General features: G+C 35.2%; 1 pseudogene across 1 annotated transcript in view; it reads right to left on the bottom strand.

Moving 5' to 3' along the window:
• Positions 1-20218, bottom strand: part of LOC143244439 (protein kinase C, brain isozyme-like) — a 79991-nt pseudogene that overhangs the window by 14709 nt on the left and 45064 nt on the right. Inside the window, exons 4-10 of the transcript XR_013025088.1 lie at positions 17493-17604; positions 14089-14217; positions 9485-9641; positions 7488-7716; positions 7032-7175; positions 4574-4747; positions 1361-1452 (exon numbers count right to left, since the gene is read on the bottom strand). The product of XR_013025088.1 is annotated as a protein kinase C, brain isozyme-like (transcript). The remainder of the gene's footprint in view (positions 1-1360; positions 1453-4573; positions 4748-7031; positions 7176-7487; positions 7717-9484; positions 9642-14088; positions 14218-17492; positions 17605-20218) is intronic.

The raw sequence follows: 20218 nt of genomic DNA, 5'->3' as shown, positions 1-20218 counted from the left end.
TATTTTATATATTCTATTTAGAAAGCTGGTAGGGTAACGGGCACTGTCAACCATGCCCGAGTTAAGCACACCAGTTTTAGCACTTTAAATCTGAATGAAAAGTACAAATTAATGAAATATTTGGATTAACTTCTTATAATAAGTTTCCCAGAACTGTAAGTGCAGTTATAAGTTACAGAAACTTTATTTTGTAAGGTTATATACTAGCAAGCGAATTATGTAACTCAGACAAATATTTAATTTTTGAATTTTCTCAGGAAATGATTAAGGGTCAACACACCGGAGGAGTGTGCTGTAGTGTGCTATTGTCCCCCAAAATTCACTGTGGCACACCTAAGTTCATTATTCCTAGAGGTTTCAAATACATGATCAATTTTAATAATATCGTATACGATTTTAACTGGCTAAGAATAGTCAACAATAGAGAAGAGCTCGCGCCGAACCTGCTTATATTAGTTATGGTGCAACACCCCCCTTTTCTGGCTGAATTAATTGTTTAAAGAAATTAAAGAATACATTCTCGACAATTACAATTCAGTTCTCTTTTGTTTTTTAGCGCACGGGTAGTGAAAAGAACGCTGAGATGACTGTAATTTTTCAGCTGAATTAGTTTTAAAATCGACAACGACAAAGTATAATTATTGTAAAAGTTCCGCTGTGCTCAGCCTGTTTTAAAATTTCGATACGGTTACTCTAATCACGTTTGTTGTCTAAGCGAATCATACGATTGATAATAATAGATGACGTTCAAAGAAGATTTTTGGGTTGATTGAAGATAAAGTGTACTCATCATCTCAGGCTTATTATCAGAGTGTCACAGACAATGTTCCTTTTCTCAAGATCAAGTCACTTTTGTCCTAATGTCGGCAAACAAGCATAAAGCACAAACATGATCTGATGTGAGTACACTGCGTTCTATCAAAGTATCAGAAAACAGGAACATGAAACAAATTTGAACGATATATATTGAGCACTTCTGATGTTTTTAGTTTTTCACCAGAGTACGTTTTTCAACTCTTTTGCCTTCTCAGTGTCAATACGTCTTAGTCTTCCAGTAAGACCCGCCGGTGAGTCATGCTCTATTTTCTTTCTAAAGGGCCATTTATTGGCTGGGATACAACGACTACGTAAACACTCTTCCTAAAAAGTAGCAATAAAATGACTAGTGGGATCCTGGAAAGTATTGGCAAAACAGGCTTGGGAGCCAATGTGTTAAGTAATGTTGCTACTATTACTGACCATTATTCATTGACAATGATTAAAGTAAAAAAATCAGATCTGGCCATTGAATATGGACCTTCTATGTTATTGAGGTCTATCTCTATATTTAGCCAATAGGAAAATCAAATGTGGTACTTACACAGCTATTGGTTCTTTAAACTTTCCAGCCTGCTGGATCTGAAACATTAGGTCTCCTCCACTCACGTATTCCATTACAAAATATAGACGATCCTGAAGACAGAAGACTCGTATAGAAACACGATTTGAGTAGATAACTATCTAATCAAGTGCATCCGGACTTAATATTGATTTATAAAAGTTATTAAAACATCATAAGTGTTCAAACGACATTGGTCGAGTAATTTTCTAATGTAATGAATGGCCGAATGCTATTGGTTGAATAACATACAAAATATTAAAAACAACGAGAAAGTTACACGTCATCAAGAGGTTCAGTAATAGACGATAATTTACCAAGTCGAAGAGATACTGTGGAGAATTGCAAAATAAGTATTTATACTGAAAATAAATCCAATATTTTCAAAGTGAAATGTTTTCTTAAGTTTTATCAGTAATCCCACACGAGATAATTTAACTAAACCGGGATTCAGTGCGCCTTCAAATATAGCCATAAAATATTCTGATGGTTTCTTAATGGATAATCACGTTACGTTAAAGACTGGTCAAGTAAAATCAGTCCATGAAAATGACGTAATTTTAATACAAATAACCTGAACATTTCACCAAAATCAACAAGAAACGAAGGCTCTGTATGAAAGATTAACATCTTGCAATTGCAGTTATTTTAAACTTTAAACGTTAAATTTAAAAATAGCATGGCCGAGCGCGTAAGGCGTGCGACTCGTAATCCGAGGGTCGCGGGTTCGCGCCCGCGTCGCGCTAAAACATGCTCGCCCTCCCAGCCGTGGGGGTGTATAATGTGACGGTCAATCCCACTATTCGTTGGTAAAAGAGTAGCCCAAGAGTTGGCGGTGGGTGGTGATGACTAGCTGCCTTCCCTCTAGTCTTACACTGCTAAATTAGGGACGGCTAGCACAGATAGCCCTCGAGTAGCTTTGTGCGAAATTCCAAAACAAACAAACAAACAAACAATTTAAAAATAATTCTACGTTTCTTATATGCAAAAACGGCTCGTTTTTGCATATAAATTTCTCAACTAGTGGGTTTCTCGACATCACTGATTATTAATTCTACGTTTCAATTAATCTTAATTGAGAAAATAACTGGAGTATTGTTATTAGTAGATCGTGAGAAAACAAGGAACATTTATTTGACCTGTGGTGGAGATATTCATGGTATATTACAACAATTTTTATTAAGTGGGTAGATTAAGAGATTACGTCTAAAGTAATTCTGGATAAAAACGAGCAACTAACTGAAGTTATATATTTAAAGAGAGAGAAAAAGTATAGATGTTATTTATATCCTTCCTATAAATTTTGTTTTATTATGTGGTGATTAATTTTAAAACTTGGAGGAGATTATATCGGTGTAAACAGACGATGTGTTCTCGATACTTATAAATATCATGGATAAGAAAACAAGTGTAAATGCGAAAGACCCGGTAAGTTTACAGACTGACAATGCTAAAATCCGGGGTTTGAATCCTTGCGGTGGAGAGACGAGATAGCCCAATGTGGCTTTGCTCTAAAACAAATGAACAAAACAACCAAGCATGATCTGTTCAATCAGAAGACTAAAGCAAAGCTAAATGAAAAAGGATCAGTTTGGAAACGTGAGGCATAAGGTTGGACCATGAAAGACTACCTACTCCAGTTGGTCAATATAAATATTACTTTTATCACTCTGGAAACAGGAGGAATGAAGCTTGAATAATGTGCTATTTAGGTAATCTAATGTTATTTTGCAAGTGTTTAGTATATACAAGAAGCAGGTTACGACAATATTGAACAAAGTATAATAATGACATCAAAAGTACAAATATACAAACATTTCAGTTTGAGAGTATCTTCAGTCGTCAAGATTAAGTGTATGTGGAAATTATTGCTATTGGATTTTCATTAGAACCACTGGCTGTTGTGGTGAAGAAAAACTTCCTAAATATTTTCTCACGTAACAAAGACTAACGCAAGAATGAGATTTATAATTTAAAAGAAAATTACCTGTAAATCCTGATTTATATGTAAAACCAGAATCGTATTATATTATTCCTAATGTTTATGTCACATCAACAGTGATTTCAGATAAACATGTAGTGAAGATAAGCCTAACTCATACTAAATTGTAAATGTCTGTATATCAACCCTTACAATAAATATAACTTCGTCACAGAAACAGGATCAAGTAGATACAACTTTGATATATAACGTTTAGGTAAGAAAGATGATTGATTAGTTTAAGTTCATGACTATTACATACGAAAATGCTAGTCGTATGAAATGGAAAACTTGCATGGATGTTTACAAATTGACTTGAACATTTCATACAGATGCATTCTGCACTAGTTATGAAAGAACAAAATAAGATATTAATATTATGACATCTGGATCATTTGAGTACAAGAGTGAAGATAGATCAAGAAAGATCGCCTGCGTCCGTGAAGAAGTGGTGCTGGATCAGAAAGTATGATTAACACCAATGTCAAAATACGAGTGAAACAAAAGTGAATAAATATGTAAAAACAACCAGTGTGAAAACAAGGATGAAGATGAATAAACAGCTACCTATGTCAGTTATGTCCCCAGGCCCTTTTTGAAGTCTTCATAAATTCGTGGTACATTTATGGGCGTATGATTTTTTTTTCTAGTGGGCGGAAGCCAAATGTGTTGAGAATATACATTTTTTGACGCAAAGCGATTTCCTGCAGTACTGCAATATTTCCTGAAGTATATTATGAAAATGAGAATGCATTATTCTTTATCCCATATTTCTCCGGGCCCCCTAATTGACACCGGGCCCCAGGACTGTAACCCCTCGACCCCCCTCTAATCAGGCCTGAATATGAAGTGAAGCTGTTCTAAAAAGATTATCTCCATTCATTTGAAAATCAAGTGAAGATGAATCTAGAACCATTATCTGCTTCACTTTGAAACCAGGAGTGAGGTTAGCATAGGGAGAAAGAAAAATAAAACAAACTAGGTTTAATCTCGACATAGGAACGAAGTTAAACTAAAAACAATTATCTTCATCATTTTGACAGCGTGGATAAGGCTAAGTTAAGAAGACCACCTTTCTCAGTGCAGAAACAGAAGTAAATCTTGACCAGAAAATGATTCCATAACGCAGTTAGGGATGGAGGTGGGGATAAGTTCGAATCTAGAAGAGTCACCATCATAATCTAAAAACAGAAAGAAGTTAAACTCTCACCTACCTGAGTCTGAAAGCAAGAATGAAGGTGGACCAGAAAGGGAGGTTTGTTACTGAGAGACAACACCCTCTTCTCAATCATTGTACATTCAGTGTCGTCATCCTGGATAATGACATCTTTTTTCAAGATCTTTACTCCAAAGAGCTCAGATGTGCTTTTCTTTTCCACTAGCATCACCTATTGAAATAAACATTCAATATACTAGACAGCAGTGAGATGATGGGAAATAAAATAAATGCAATATCTGACATTCTACTAATTCAATTTTATATATTGGAGATGACACCTTTTACTGAAAAGTATGCTTTCTTTAAAAGTTCCATTTTTTTAGTGGTAAATTTACAAAGAGCATTAATAAAGATATAATCAAACCCACAAGTACCCTTAGTGAAAGTCATGTTCTTGTTGTGAGGAGAGTACTTCTGTTTGAAATTGTGTTTTGTGATAAATAAATGGTTGTTTTACATATTTTTATTTAAGGCAAAGCTAGTGAGACTATTTGCCACTATATGGAATTTTTGAACTTTTGACCAGAGGGAAGGCAAACAGTGGACAGTTCCATATCACCTACCATCTGCACCGAGAGTTTTTTTTGCCACTTTTATAACACACTCAACAAGCCCTCTACTACAGAGCCAAACTATGCTCCTCATTAGGAATAATATTCATTAGTAAGGTATAACACTGTAAGTGTTGTATTACTATTTCTAACTGAACTAGCTGTAAATGATTTTTACATAACTCAGGGATGAAGAACAAAAAGTTTGTAATCTAAGAGACTGCAACACATGAATGATGTAACATCAGGGGTAATGTCCAGTAAATTATAACCACAAGTGTTAGATATAGACCTCTTTAATTACTATAAATGCACAAAATGTCAGCAAATCTACAGTTAAAAGCAGCTTTATTCAACATTATTACTAGAAACTACTTTTGCAAATAATTGTAAGAAATACTTAGATTACACACAGTTTCAGGCTAAGCGATGTCTATATCATACAACATTTTTGATAAAGTACTGATTAGATTATAAAAGTGTTTCAAATTAAATAATGCTTAGATTATACAGTTTTCAGGTTAATGTATCTCAGAATGGCTGGTATGGGAATGAATACTTCAACGTTGTTCTCCCCTTATCAGTAAAGTGGATTTTTCGTCATCAAGAGTTTTCAGGTTAAGTTAGCTCTAATTGCATTAAAATAAAAAAACAACTAGGGCTTTGATGACATTCACTTAATTTAAATGTTTAAGTTTATTTGGGCAGGCCATGGTAATTGTAGGTAGTGTGTCTGGAAAATAAATCCAATGATTCATTGCTGCAAAATGTGCTTTCATTGTTAGAGTTGTGAATACTTTATAAGTTTTATAAAGGTGATGATGAGATCGCTGTATTCAATCAATAGGAGTTGACAGTGGGTGCTGTTAACTTATTGTGTTCCATGTACTCCCCTAGTTTAGAGTTTTGAATGATTATGTGAAGATAGGTCTCGAGTATATTGTAGAAAATTTTGAAGAACAGCTAAAAACAATCTTTAATGCTTATATAAATCTGCAACTTACACAAGTGGCATATCATTGAGAGATACTAAATATGCTAATCTGCAAAAAATATAATAAAATATAGATGTCACTTCTCTCTCCAGAGTCACTAGTTTCTTTAACTTAATTTAAGAATATTCCCTTCAGTGGCAAGTTTGTTTGTTTGAAGTTAAGCACAAAGCTACACAATAGGTTATCTGTACTCTACCTGTCACAGGTATCAAAATCCGGTTTCTAGTGTTGCAAATCCACAGAAATACTGTTGTACCACTGGAGGGTGGGGAGTGGTAAGACTGAGGGCTCACATCAGTAAAACCTGATTTCAATACACATGGTGGGCACAGTACAGATAAGCACAAAGCTACACAATGAGCTAACGATAAGTAAATTTAATAATTTCAGTAAGTAACAAATAATTCAAATTATATAGGTTTTAACTTTGGTTAGTGTTCAGGATTCAGTACCAGTTTATCCTTACATAAAGAAATTCACAGTACATTAAACAATGAAAAAAAGCATATAAGATGTGGAAATGTGGACATCATTGTAGTTAGTTTAGTAGTACCTTTACTTTAAATGGCCGTGATCCTTCCCAAACCAAACAAAACACGTTTGTATTCAGTTATGGAACAAATCTGTATTTTTAAACATCTTTGTTGAGGGATAAAATTCATGGTCGACTTTAACTTTTTTTTTTCTGTATGCAATATTTTTCATAGTATTCCAGGAAGATTAATACAATATGGAAAATGTATATATTTATGGAGTACTAGATAGACAAAAACAGAAATACATTGTTACATATTTTATATCCCTGCATCAGTCTATCATTTTACTTTATAACCTAGAAGTTACTCTGCCTAAGTAGGCAATGATATTTGTTTGTTTTTTGTTGAGCACAACAATAACAAAGTCTTACCTTTCCAAAACTTCCTTTTCCCAGAACCATTAGAAAATTAAAATCTGACACTCGCTCTACTTCCTGCCGACCTATGGACTGTTGGGGGACAACTTTATTTTGGAGTTTTTCAGTGCTCTGGGACTTCTGATGGAAAGTGTGGCTCTGAAAAGATGTCAAATTCCTGAATAAACACACATGGTTATACAGTTTATGTGGAGTCTAATTCTGACAATCTGAGAGTTTTATTCAGAAGCATAAATGGAAGTTTTAGTTATCATAAGTTGAATAGGATAATTATCTTTATGAAGTACAACTATACAAATAAATTATCCCATCTAATAATTATGCATCAAATAAGTTTTATTAAAAGTTATCATAAGTTAAGTGATTGGAAAGGCTATAATAAATATCATGATAAAATCCATTATATATTTCAGATATCCGTAGTATATAGTATCAAAAATAGTGCCAAACCTTCATTTGCTTTTTCAGCTCTGCAATGTCAGTGCCTTCTGGTGGCACTGGTACATTATAGAATTCTCCCTCCTCTGCAGTCAGTAGCTTAAACCAACCATTTACTGGAGACTTCATGACTTCAGAAACACCAAATGACAGAGATCCCATGAAGTCATTTCTGGAAGTTCTGTCCCAGTCCCACACTTCTATTAGCACCCTCCTGTCCTTGTCCTCGGATTGTAAATCGCTGGATATAGAGTAAATAAAACTAATTAGTTTCAGTTAGAACACTTTAACCAAGATGATGCTGACTAAGTTACTACTAAAAACTAGGAGTTACAAACAATCAATAGTTATCGACTAAACACAATACACTGCTTGTTACCATTGGATATTTGGTTTGTTAATTGAACCAGTGGTATTTACAGACTCTAAGATGATCAGATCTTATCTTCCCAATTAACATCGTGATACTATGTGATCTTTTACTGACCAATTACGGATGTTCTCTTGTGTGGTTTGACCTAGAACTGAACTTCATGGTCACAACACACCAGCTTTTCATTTTAAGATGGCTATTTGAAACTCTACCCACCTTTCTTTTCTTAAACAAATCAAATGGGGGGAGGGATGTAAAATATTACTGCTGGTTAAAGTCAGAGATTATTACTAGAGCTGGGTGAATTAAATCTTTAATTGCATGTCAGCCTAAATGGAAAGAGTTCTCTAAATATTTTGTATTTAGTAAATGTAGTCCTTTCTAAGGAACTTTATCGTGAATTGTAGATTCTACTGTACTATTATATCACATCTGTTGATGATAAGGTTCAGCTGTATTATTGCTGTTCTATGACGATAAATCTGTCGTTACTAACAGAACATGTTAATGATGAAAATAATAACAGGAAGTAAAGAAGAGTGTTTGCAAAGAAAATATAATATCATCCATGGCACAGTTTGTGTTATTCAAAGCTGTTTACGTTAACAACTCAAACTAATGGAGTAAAAATACACAATTTATCTGCTTGTTGGTAAGCGTAAAGCTACTCAATTGGCTGCCCAGGTTGCACCCTCCATGGGCTTATTGATGAACTAGTGAGGACCACCTTATCGATTTCCTTCTTTTTTAATTTTTTGTTCTGTACAAGATAGATCAGTGAAACGATTATGCCCTGCCTATTTTTGTTTATTTTATATAGAACCAGACAGATGGATGTAGTGGTTACACACTATCCAATTTTCTTTGGTTTTTGTACAATATTAGTGGTTAATTGTAGTGAGTATATACTACTGATTTTCTCTGTTTTCTATAGCAAAAACCCGATGAACCTAACGACTCCACATAACATTATCCGATAAAATAATATCCAAGAAATCAGTGTTATCAAGTCTAAACAATGTCAAACATAATGTCACCCAAAGCTTCATTTGAAAAGCAAGAAATTTAACTTTATACGTGGCTGAAACTTACATTGTGATAGTTTCCATACGTGACTGACACTTACATTGTGATAGTTTCCATACGTGACTGAAACTTACATTGTGATAGTTTCCATACGTGACTGAAACTTATATTGTGATAGTTTCCATACGTGACTGATACTTACATTGTGATAGTTTCCATACGTGACTGAAACTTACATTGTGATAGTTTCCATCCGTGACTGAAACTTACATTGTGATAGTTTCCATACGTGACTGATACTTACATTGTGATAGTTTCCATACGTGACTGACACTTACATTGTGATAGTTTCCATACGTGACTGAAACTTACATTGTGATAGTTTCCATACGTGACTGAAACTTACATTGTGATAGTTTCCATACGTGGCTGAAACTTACATTGTGATAGTTTCCATACGTGACTGACACTTACATTGTGATAGTTTCCATCCGTGACTGAAACTTACATTGTGATAGTTTCCATACGTGACTGATACTTACATTGTGATAGTTTCCATACGTGACTGACACTTACATTGTGATAGTTTCCATACGTGACTGATACTTACATTGTGATAGTTTCCATCCATTGGGGATTCAGGCAGGATTTGATTGTTTTACTCTTCTTTTTGGTCGAATCTCTGCTCTCTGGAATGAGTTTCACCTTTACGTAGGGATCTGATAATCCGTTCGGATCCATCGGAATCAAGTTTTGAGCTTGTTGAACTAAAGGACATGAATCAGGAGGTCCGAATATTGAACGAGATTACTTTGTCAAAATAATCTATTCTCGTACGTAAGTAGAAAAATTCAGCGAATGTATAGATAACGACACAGCATACATAAGTTGTTTGTTTTTGTTGAATGTCGCCCAAAGATACTCGCGGGCTATCTGCATTAATTAGCAGTGATAGATGTTTGCTTAGAATTAAGCAAAAAGCTATACAATCTGTGGGTATTGAAACCCAGTTTCTAGAGATATAAGTCCGCTGTGCGACTAGGAAGCAGCTTTTGTTTGTTTGTTTTGTTTGTTTTTTTGGAATTTCGCACAAAGCTACTCGAGGGCTATCTGTGCTAGCCGTCCCTAATTTAGCAGTGTAAGACTAGAGGGAAGGCAGCTAGTCATCACCACCCACCGCCAACTCTTGGGCTATTCTTTTACCAACGAATAGTGGGATTGACCGTCACATTATACACCCCCACGGCTGGGAGGGCGAGCATGTTTAGCGCGACGCGGGCGCGAACCCGCGACCCTCAGATTACGAGTCGCACGCCTTACGCGCTTGGCCATGCCAGGCCCAGGAAGCAGCAATGATAAACTAGATTGATAATTCACTATGTAACAAAATTTTTACTTTTTTTGTTCCTGGGTAGAAAGTGTTATTTCACAATTGTTTATGCCTAAAGTAAATGGAAAAGACCTATTTTTCTCTTCAAACTTTGCTTTTGTGACTTGGGATTGTACAACGAAAACACGATGGGAGACTATATTTGGGGGCTGATACGTGAAAGTCATTTACATTAATGTCGCAAATCTCGAAAAACTACTCACTTCTAAAAATTTTTGAATAACTTTAGTATAAATACATGTAAATCTTGATTCATATGTTGTTTTATTCAGACCTTAGTTAGTTAGTTAGTTATCACCATTAGATTCCATCAAGGAACATAGGGCTGCAATCGCTTGCGGATTCTTCAACAGGTATTTAAATGAGTAGGTTGTTAGCCCACTGCATCGAGCCGTCCCTAATTAGTAGTGTAAGACTAGAGGGAAGGCAGCTAGTCATCACCACCCACCGCCAACTCTTGGGCTACTCTTTTACCAACGAATAGTGGGATTGACCGGCACATTATAACGTCCCCACGGCTGGGAGGGCGAGCATGTTTGGCGCGAACCCGCGACCCTCGGATTACGAGTCGCACGCCTTACGCGATTGGCCATGCCAGGCCACATTCAGACCTTATGTAAATAAAAATGTGCAAATTTGCCTTTTTTTATTTAGAAAATATATTAATTTCTAAATTTCATTATCCAGGTCACAAAAGCAACGTTTGAAGGGAATAATGGCCATTTTCTGTACTTTTGCAACATAAGCAATTAAGAAATAACACATACTATCTAGGAACAAAATTTGTGTTACGTAGTGTTATCAACGCCACTCTTTACCTCACGCCATAACGCTTTAGGCGAGCATTTTCGGCAAAGGGATTCGAACTCTCGGCGAGCAGAGTGCGAGGCGAGTGCCCTAAACATTAGCCCGTGCCAGGCAATGACCACAGACGCATAATTTAACTATATAAGTCACGCAGTAGAGTAAGTTGTAGATAAAGTCGTAACTGTTTTTCGTTCTGGATATCACAACTTGAATTAAACAGTTCGCTATTGATATCCTACGTTTACTTGCAAAAGATCTGCGTTTACCAATAAATCAATTTCCTCGTAACTATTCTTTATGTCTCGTAACATTCTAAAATATTTATCGTTTCATGTTGTTGTCAATCTTCAGTGAACAATCAGACCGAGTTTTTAAAATTCCACATTGTCGTAAAGCTACTAAAATGTTCAACCAATTTGGCCTCAAATACACAGCAAAATTAGAATATCATTTTTGGGTCTTTCATGATGTAACGTAGGTTCAAGAATTATAGATATGAAATAGGGTTTATATTTCATTTTTGAGTCCTTATTATGATACAGTTATGTGCCGTGATATTTTTCCAACCCTCACTGAAAGCATATTAAACTAGATATTATACGCCTTATGAACAAACTTCAGACATATACAACTTTTAATATGATTGATTAAGATGGTATTTGGTTTATCGAACTTGAACACAACTTTATGTAATACATGAGCTAAATGGCTATCAAAGATCTTTGAGATTCAGGTGAAATAATCAGATTTAGAACTGATGACCAGGGGGAAGACAAACCAGTCAGCAAGCACCTCCCTCTCCCCTATTTTAAATTGTAACGCTCTTTGTAACCGAAAGTACATAGTGTCTGTAAATCGTGGATTGAACATAAGATTTTTATGATTTGCAGTCCGACACGCTAACTATTAGACCTAACCTGGTGATTAAGGTTCTCGACTAGTAACGAGTGGATCGGGGATTCGAATCCCATCACAAATATGATCGCATTTTTAACAGTGGGGTGTTATAATGTGACGATAAATACCGCTGTTAATTGGTAAAAGAGTAGCCCTAAAGCTGCCTTCTCTCTAGCCTATGAGTGCTAAATTAGGGTCGGCTAGTGCAGACAGTCTTGTAATTTTGCAACTTCAAAACAAACTGTTTTCTAGTTTAGTAAAAATAAAATACTAGGTTCTTGGTGTTTTTTTCTAATTAAAAGTTTTACAACAAACGTGAAAATTTGTTATAGCACTGAGTCTAACAACATACCGTTTACATAAATCTAACATTAGTCTAATTCCAGCTTACTGTACCAGTTTGTACATAGAACTTCTTGAATTAAAAGACAACGTTATGAGCAGTCTATTCGTCTCTAGCGCTTGTGAAAATTGTATTCGAGCTAATGCGTACATGTGTTGATTTCATTCAAGCTATGATTTCTTGTACTTGGTCGGTTGTTCGTTCTCAAATTTGAATGTCTCCCAATATGCGTCCTTAAACGCTAGATACCAAGTTTCGATACCAGTGGTGGGCAGAGCACGGATAGCCCATTGTGTATCTTTATGCTTAACTACAAACAAAGCATAAGATTTGTATGTTCACTTGTACATATTTCAAGCCATCTGGTGGTTCACCTTGGTGTTACAACTTAATTCACGTGTTACTTTCGACTATTTTAATGTAGATATTTTATCTATGTAATAAGAAATTTTGATATAAACCTTAATGTCGTGTGCGTAACCATTTCGAATTAATATGTTTAGTTGTTTTCTTACTTCTAAGGCATGTTTACCTGTGCTAAGTAACTGTAGTTACCGATTGTTTGGAAACATCACATTTGGTTCACTCTCGAGCTTTGTCTAAGGATACTTACATATGATACTATTAGCTAACTACCTTTCCAGGGAATTCATTTCAACTTAAAACAGCTATGTTTTCCATGCTTGACATACATTTGTGATAGTTATGTTGTACGATGAGCCAAGATTTAAACCTAATTACTTCCAAAAACATCACATATAAAATTTTTAAAATTAAAATATAAATTCTTAGACGTGTTTTTAGAATGAACCTCACATTTCCTCATTAACCTGTCTAAAATGTCAGTTTATGGTTTTGTTGCAGGTTTGCAATAAAGTTTATGCTATTAATCTTGCTAAGAACTTGTCTGCTTGTTCTAGTTCATTAAATTAAAACAAAACAAAACAAAACAACATACATGAAAGTAAATAGGTTGGCAAGTTAAAAAATTAACTCTTGCATAGACTGACCTCATAATGTTGTGTTAAGCGGAACTCATGTATATAGTAATTCTACGTTGAAACTTCCACTCTAAATGTTGTTTTTAACACGTTATGAATATTCTATTAATTTTATCAACAGTCTTGGTAAGTCATCATTATATTCTACCGATATTATTAAATATTATGAGCCTAACTGGGCTCCTTCTTCAGGATTACATAAATAAAAGTTTAATAAATAACCGTGTAACTTATTTCTCTCACTTGTTTAGGACCTCATTTAAATTCACAAATTAGTTCTATCAGTCGGTATATTTTCTGCTCACCAGGTTGGTCGCTTTATCTTGTCTGCGTAACAACACGTGTACTGCGATGGTCACTCCGCGCGCTTAGTGTGGGGGGAGGGAAGCCTGGTCTGATTAAACAGTGCTATCACTTGTCTAGCACGCATCTTAGAGTTCTATGTATTTAGGTATATCGGAGCTTACTTTTTCTAGTTTTTATACGATCTATCTAGTTGAGAGTTCAAATTTAGTACAATCACTCAATACATTTTCTACTTTTAAGTTGTAATCTGTTTCTAGGGCTCATTTTGTAAGACTTCTCTCTTTTTAGTTTTCGTACTAGTATATTACTATCTAATATTGTAATTAAAATAAAAAACAACTAAATTCAGACACGAAGAACAATTAAATCATTATAATGTATATTGTTTCAAGCACCTTTGGTCTGCTTCTGTGCACAGTGTTTGTTAACAGTAGATATTATGAATAAAGTTCTGTCATTCATTTACTCACTTTCGACGGTCAGTAGAGCTGGGTTAGCGGTCACTTTCAACTGAATTCGGCCCCTTCTCTCAGTATAGTCACAGCCACACAAGTTAGGTACACTTTCCCGACATCGCTTGTGGACATTCATGTCACAGGCTATGAAGAGTACACAGATTCCTGTAAAAATCCTACACAAAACACATTTGTTTCTACGAGATTTAAATGAAACAATTCTTGCGATGTAATTTCCATCGATAATTATGATATGTGTATTTATGGTCTATTCGTTTGTTATATATCAACCTCTAACTTCACAACATCTGCTGGTTACTAAAAAACAAACCTGCACATACTTGTATTATCACGGTTTCGTTATCGATTTGTTTCACCTGGTTTCACAGGTTTTGTAATATTCTGGTTTTATTGTAAACTTGTTGAGACAGATTGAATGACAGAACTATAATACAGAATGAGAAAGACAAAGTAAAGGAAGGTTTAATCCAGATAGACAGACAGAAGGAGTAAATTGACAAGAATAGAAATCTTAAGTCATGCGGAAATGTTGAACGATTATTGTTATAAAGTGATGACTATTTAGGTAAATTAGGAAATAAGTGGTATTATTAAACGCGATGTTTAACCAGTGATCGTACGTCTTCGGATGATTAGTACATCATGGCTGTTTTAACAGAAAACAAAAACAGTCTTAATACCAACCTTTCTCTATTCACCAACTAGATGTACAAAGTAACCTGAAAAGTGCTGTATAATGAAAAGTATCGTAACTGAAAGTCACTTGACATCACACTTAGGCTTAGTCATCAAGGTCTTACTTTGATGTGGGATACAAGATGTAGAGATTTTAATGGATTTCTACTTAAAGTATACGAAAACGAATTTAATTGGCTGTTCTGATTAAATTCATACTATTTGAACATAATGGTATAACAATATGTACAATATAACGTGACAAACCAACTGTAAACACATAATGATATTACAATATGTACAATCTAACGTGACAAACCGACTGTAAATACGTAAGGATATAACCATATGTACAATCTAACGTGACAAACTGACTGTAAATATTTAATGATATAACAATATGTACAATCTAACGTGAAAAACCGACTGTAAATATGTAATTATAGAACAATATGTACAATATGCGTTTCAATCGCATTCTGTGGGTCGCGGGTGCGAGCCCTCGTCCCACCAAAGATGCCCGCCCTAACCACATGATCGTGCCGGGACCCATAAGAAAGGAGGAGATAACATTGAAGACAAAGAAAGAGTCATCGCAGAAACAATCTTATGGACTTAGGGAAAAGTTTGTTTTTGGAAGTTAAAGGAACAGAAAAAAGACAACGAAAGAAACGTGTAACTGAGTCTAACCAAGCCTTACTGGTTGGATAGAAATTACATGCAAGTTGTTGTGTGTAGAAAAAAAAGGCTAGGTAACCTAATTTGTGAGCATAAAGGCAAACAAATAAATGTCTTGGGTCATCCTTATATCTAGAAGAGCTGACGACAACGTGGTAACGGTGTCTGGAGCTACAGAGATAAGTTCAGTCTTGTGTTCAAAGAAAATCGACTTTTAGGAATGGTTTGACTGAAGGGAAAAGGTGCGCTAATGTACGAGGGTAATAACAAAGAGAAAGTGCGCGTATTCTCACTTTCACTTCTGCAAACTTAAAATTAATATTCCTATTTTTATTTTTTATTTTTCTTCTAGGGCTGTTTATTGCTATCGATTCACGAGACCATTTTATCCTTAGCTAACTACGTTTTAAAAGCGCTTAGTTTTTATTGATAAAGTTTGTATGGATTTCGTAAGATGGCCAGTTTGTTACGGTTGAACCGTCTCCTATTACCATCTTATTTTTCAACAGCCTAAACGTTTCACAACGTACGAATTACGATTATTTCCAAAGGTTGTTAGAACCAGCCTGAAGGTTGAAAGTGAAAGCTCTAAACACTGTGGTGTGTTATAATTAAACCCTATACTATAATCTCACGCTTTGCATTTAATTCATTGTTCCAGTTGGAATCCATGACACCTTCCTGGTAGCCAAACCAAAGTCAGGTTTACTACCAGATCTACTTATCGTAAATGTTCGTTTAACACACTCGTCGCTGTAAAAATATTATGTAAAACAACCTTGTCAGTGAAGTAAGAACAATTTCAAAATCAATACTTTTGTAGAATCCGTTTAATTAATTCTACACTTGATATAGAGATCTACGATAAAGTGTTTGTTTGTTTTTGAATTTCGTACAAAACTACACGAGGGCTATCTGCGCTAGCCGTCCATAATTTAGCAGTGTAAGACTAAAGGGAAGGCAGCTAGTCATCACCACTCATCGCCAACTCCTGGGCTACTCTTTTACCAACGAATAGTGGAATTGACCGTCTCATTATAACGCACCCACGGCTGAAAGGGCGACCACGTTTGGTGTGATGGGGATTCGAACCCGCGACCTTCAGTTTACGAGTCGAGTGCCTTAACCGCCTGGACATGCCGGGCCTAAGTAAGGTCTGGTTAGGTAACTACTGTCCAGACATTTACTTTTAAAGGTAAAACTGTTAGCTAGTAAAACCTTAGTACATCATAAATTTTACAAAAAAAAATAAAAAACGTTTCCTGTGAATCTATTAAAATCCTACCGTTACTCAGGAGACATCTTTTACTTTAATAAAGTCAGGCTAGTTGGATAAATCTAGCAGGGTAAGTAGGCGAAGTAAGATTAGGTTAGCCAGTCTGTACAGAAATAAAGATAGGTAAGGTAAGTAATTTTAAAGTTTAGAAAATAAAGTAAATTAAGCTACATATCCCAGAGATATTGATGATGTTCTTAGACGGTCTTACCAGTTTTTGAAACATGTTTTTAAAACTGTTTATACACTTAGTGGATCCATAGCTTAAAAGTTGGTTGCAATGTCACTTCTAATATACGGATCTGACAAGAAAGTTTAGAAATAAACAAAAATACCACCAATAATGCAGTTGATTCTACTAATTATTGCTTAGGACTTTTATATATTTTACAGTGTGGCGGGGGTGGTGAGGATATGCGATTCGTAATCTGCGGGTGATAGAATCGAAACCTTTCATTGAACATGCCAACCCTTTCAATTTCAGGGACGTTATATGCAACGGTAAACCCCATTATTTGTTAGTAAAAAGCTGCCCAAGAACTGGCGACAGGTGACGTTGACTAATATTCCGTCTGGTCTATCAGTTGAAAATTCGGAAAGGCTGGCGCCGAGTAACTGGGAAACATTGATGAAACGAACTGCAGATCGAGTGTAAACATTATTAAATATAAATGTAGCATGTGGACTCTAACGGTGCTGAAGGGTACGAAAATAACTATTAAAATAATCGATACTTTGAAAGTTAGCTGCAATTATATTACGAACTTACCTTTACATTTTAAACCCTGATGGATGATGCCATACAGAAGTGAGCCACAGTGATCACAAAATGTAGGGCTTGTGTAGGTGTGTACCAGAAAGTTGTGCTTTGTCCGAACATCCTGTATAGTGAGAGACAAACAGTTTTACCTTCACACAAACAAAAGCGTACTCTTACATCAGTTGTTTATTTCTGTAATAAAAAAACTGAGGTATATATCGACAAGCTAGGTCCATGATATCTGTGCACTTCGAAAAGACGAGACTTTTAGTTTTATTTCTTACAGTTACTGATCACAACGAAGTAAACAGAGCGCATGAATTCAGAGGTGTTAATGAAATAAACAGTGGACATAATAAATAGCTAAGTAAGGCGCGAACCGTCCATAACACGCATGAATTCAAAGACATCAATCAAGTAAACAGTACGTGTTACAAACGTCTTAGAAAGTGCGGTGACCAAAACAGCTGGATATCTAGTACGTTAATAGATTGCGCATTAGGAAGATAAAAGGGAGGTTAACCCCCACAAAAACAAATTAAGGTTTAAGATAGGTATCTAACTGCTATATAAAGGGATTACGTATAAGATATTTTAAGCTGATAAGAGTAAAGTATTAAGTGCGTTTAAGTCTGAAATGTTTTTAAGTCTAGGTTTACTTGTGAGCTCGACATTAAGACAAAGATAATAGTTAATGAATTTCTAAGGAAATGTGAAGGGTTTAATTACAATATTGTTGATAATTTAGAATTTAGTTGGTGTAACATATATATATACAGACACACATACTTCTGTATGCACACAAACGTTACGTGCCACTCGCTGGCCAATTCAGGTGTTGCTATGACAACTGGAAAGGGTTATTACGTTTCTTTTGATGTCGTGACTGAGTCTTATTGAATCGTTTAGACCATCAAACACCAATCCTCGATTTCCCTGAGATACGAAAGTTGGTATTTTATGATGTTTCCTGCAATTCTAGTTGCATCTGAACTTTAAGCAGCAAGGCTCGGTTTGCTAGTTTCTTGTAATTCTGGTCAGTAACAACGTATGCTTGGCTGTTTTCTATACCTTTTCTTGCTGGCAGTACGTCTTTAACTTGATTAGTTTTTGTTATGCTTTCGAACCATGAAATATTGAAACACCAAATATCGTTACTTTAGTCACGTTTGTAAGTTATCTAAATTGTACTCAATGTTTGCAATTAAAAATACATTTTAGTTAAGGTAATTGTCATTCCAGAACACTGAAAACTATCCAACTGAATAAACGTATGGCTAGCTCTTTTATGAAACGTGTTTATTAAATATTCCCAGAAATCATGTACCTCAGAGTTAATGTATTTATTTTAAAGATTATAACTTGAAGTATAGTGGCGTCTTTAGTATTTTTTTTTTGTTTCGGTGCAGAATGGGGTGCAAAGAGTTAAAGTAAAATGGGTGTACAAGGATGGGGTGAAGTGTTGTTAAATACAAGTTTGTTTGTTGCTGTTCTTTTCTGTCTTAAAGAAGGGTTTGTTTATTCTTATTAAACAAGGAATTACCTCAAGCTTCGTTTCCATAATATTACAAACTACCACGAAACCCATCTTTAAGCCTCACCTGATTGAAGGTACTAACTTCGGTTCAAGTTATACAGTATGACACCCCCCAAAAAAACAACAAACAACAAACAACAACAACATACACATAAAGCAACAACAACCAACACTTTAGTTTTAGTAGGAGTCATTATGTAAGGATAATTTATAGATTTTATAGAAACTGAATCCTCATATTTCAAATGGGGAGAAGATATTTCCAACAGGGTTTTAACCCCCAATTCCCACCCTGATGGCTATGCCCACAACTAGAAAAAAATATAAGCGATGTTTGAAATTGACTCTCATCTGGTGGAACCTATCGGTCTGAAGACACTAAATAACTAAAATCGTCTTCAATCAAGAAATGGAAACATGTGCCAGTCTTGTAAAACACAGATAATGAATGTCAGGCATAAAACTTCTCTAGGGATCTGCAAGAACAAAGTGCAAGAGAACAGCTAATTCAGCCAAGTATATCTACAGTACAAATACTGTCAGCTGGTTGGTCCATTAGCTTGAAAAGAATGTAGAAAAAGTCACGTGGAAACATCACGTTTTATTTTAAACACCAGAAACTCATCGGTAACATTTGTGAAAAAGAAATTACTCCTAAGAGAGTGGGCTCAAGATAGAAAATCACTCCCGCAGTTATGGAAAATACACTTTTAATCTCTACACTGGTTATCCTAAGAGAGTGGGGTAAAGGGCTCAAGATAGAAAATCACTCCCGCAGTTATGGAAAATACACTTTTAATCTCTACACTGGTTATAGATGAATATTTGATGCATCCATTTTACCTAAAAAATAAAGAACGGAAAAAATATGATATATGTTTGTACAAAGTACTCGTATTAAGAACATTTAACGACGTTATTCAAACAGAGGTAATTGACAAGAAGGAGGGATTACAGACGTTACATATAATGCATAAGAGTGGTATATCACGTTTGGCCTGCTCTTACAAAGAAAGGAGTGATCCACGTGTATTAGAGTGTCAGAAATTACAGCAGTGGAAATACCTCTTAAAATTGATAGCACGAAAGTACAAATAGCAGTAATTACGCACATCATTCTTGTATGCATGTGTGCACTTTATTATTGCTGGATAGACAGTTTTGACATCAAAAACAAATAGAAAGTTTTAGTTCTAAC

This window comes from Tachypleus tridentatus, chromosome 2 (assembly GCF_004210375.1).
Source record: "Tachypleus tridentatus isolate NWPU-2018 chromosome 2, ASM421037v1, whole genome shotgun sequence".
Lineage (NCBI taxonomy): Eukaryota > Metazoa > Arthropoda > Merostomata > Xiphosura > Limulidae > Tachypleus > Tachypleus tridentatus.
Note: the sequence above shows the minus strand (reverse complement) of the source record. Positions and strands in the feature narration are given on the sequence as shown.